Raw genomic sequence first — 2,500 nt, forward strand, 5'->3', positions numbered from 1 at the left:
AGCCATGCTCGGGGGCTCTCGGGGAAAGGGCCGGGGGAAAGCCTCGGCAGGCTCAACACAAGCCCCCGGCCGCGGTCCACCCCCCGGCTGCCGGTCACCGCGCACCAAACCGACAGCCGAAAAACACCACGCCCGCTGAGCGGGCAGGCCCCCGGCTTAAGGCCAGGCAGAAAAGGGACGAGGCGCCGCCGCCTCGCCCAACCACCGTGCCCGGGGGGAAGCAAGCGGGTGCCTGCCCCCCCCCCCCCGAACTTCACGAAACCGGCGGCAGCCCGGCCGGAGCGGGACACACTCGCGGCTTTTTCTCCCTCGGTCTTCTCTTTCTCTCCCACGGCCTCCACACCTCGCCTCGGCCGGGGAGCGGCTCTCGGTGATCACCTGGACTCACAACCTGTCCCAGCAAGCTGGGTAGTACGGGAACCCGGACAAAGCCCCGCGACTTTGCCCACAACATAGGCGGTTGCTTTTCCTCGCCCCGACGACCGCACGCGCGGCCGCCCATCTCCGCCTCGGACACAGGCACGGTAACAGCCTGCGGGGATGCGGCCCGTAACCCGCTCCCATAATACGGACAGACGAGCCCGAGGCCGCCGACGCCTCCAAGAAAATCCATCGGACGTGACCGAGGGGGCGCACTGCTGCAAGCCGTCTGTTACGATGACACAGCTGGAGGCAGCCAGAAACAGCGACCCCTTGGTGAACTTCCGGGCCCGGCGGGGACAACAGGTCTACCCCGTCCTCCCGCCGAGATTTGCCTAAGTCCCGCCGGAGCGGGGTAGACCTGTCCGCCCCGGGGACGCCCGCCACCAGGGCGCCCTCTCCCGTGGGGGCTGGCGGAGTCTGCCGGCCCTGGTGCTGGGTAGACCTGGCCTTCAGGGGCTGCCCCGAAGACGGCTAGATCTGCTCGCCCCGGCGGCGGCGGCGGCAGCGGCGGCGGCGGCGGTCGGACGCCGCCGGCCCCGGAGCCTGGTAGACGAGGCACCCCTCGTACCATCCCGGAGCCGAGGGAACCCCACGGCCCCGTGTCGCGCCCGGAGCCGGATGGCTGTAGCAGCCGTGTCCCACCCGCTGAACCCGATTTCAAGACCAAAACATATTTTCTTTCTTTTCTTTTTTCTTTTCTTTTCTTTTCTTTTCTTTTCTTTTCTTTTCTTTTCTTTTCTTTTCTTTTCTTTTCTTTTCTTTTCTTTCCTTTTCTTTTCTGAACGAATGCCTCTTCTGTTTGGTGGGAACAAAAAACTCCGCAAAATAAAATCCTTGCCAAGTCTTATATGTTTTCCCTTTGCGCCCAGACCACTCCCAGCCGAGCTGACGGGCAGCCTGTGCGCTGTGCTCGGCCTGCTGACACGCTGACCCACTCAAACGGCATCCCCACAAGCCCCCAGTCCCCTGTGCCCCGGAGAACCTACATACAAAGCACCCCCCCCACACACCCCCCCAGCCAAAACAGAACCTCGCCGGGCACAGCGGGGAGGGGAAGCACGTACACGCGGGGGAACTCGGCACAAAGCTGCCTGTCCCCGGCACAACTCGCCCCGCCTAACAGAGGAGGCTGCTGCGGGGTGGCCCGCGCCGCGGCCAGCGGCAAGCGGGCAGCCGATTCCAGGCCGATTCTTCTACGGAAGGCCCGCAGAGGTGTTCGGCCCTCGGCACGGGTCTGGGGGGGGAACGTGGGGGCTCGGTGCCGAGGGGCCCGGGGCCGGCACGGAGCCGCCGGCCCTCCCCTCAGGCCACACACACACACACACACACACACACACACACACACAAACACACACACACACAAAAACACCCCCACTCCCACCCACCCCCCCCCCCCACGCTCGCTCATGTCCTCTCCCCGTCCCCCACCCTGCGCTTTCTCGACCACCCATTGACGCGACCCCGCCCTCAACCATTAGCCTCCCTGGCGCCGCTATTCAGCCTTCCCGTACGCCCCACCCATTGACAGTTGGGAGAGCCCCGTCCCCCACCATCAGCCTCCCTGTGCGCCGTCTTCAGACTTTTCCCACCCCCGCCCAGGGTTCCAACGGCCAGTTCGTACAGTGGCAGCGGCGGCAGCGAGCGGCGGTGGCGACGGGAGGGCATGGGGAGGGCAGGCGGCCGGTGTCGAGGCGAGCAGGCTGAGAGCCCGGGGCAGAAGCACAGCTGGCGGCGGGCGGGCAGCGGGTGCTGGCGGGATGCTTGGCGCTGTATGTCCTTTTTCAAAGAAGCTTTCTGTTCAGCTCTCTCTCTGAGGCTTTTGGTTTGGCGGCGCTCCTTCCTGCTCAGCCCCGGCCTCGGATCGCTCAAGTGGGTCGAGCCTGCGGCAGGCAGGCAGGACAGGACAGGACAGGACAGGACAGCAAGCGGCACGGCGGGTGGGTGAGGGAGTGAGCGATGCACAAAGCAAGCCGGGAGCCGGGCTGCTGCTGCCTCTTCAAGCACGGGGAGGGGGCGGGGGAACGCCGCCGGCTCCTCTCGAGGAGCGGCTGGGAGAAGCGGGCTGCGGGCGGGCAGC

Source organism: Cinclus cinclus, unplaced genomic scaffold (genome assembly GCF_963662255.1).
Source record: "Cinclus cinclus unplaced genomic scaffold, bCinCin1.1 SCAFFOLD_140, whole genome shotgun sequence".
NCBI lineage: Eukaryota > Metazoa > Chordata > Aves > Passeriformes > Cinclidae > Cinclus > Cinclus cinclus.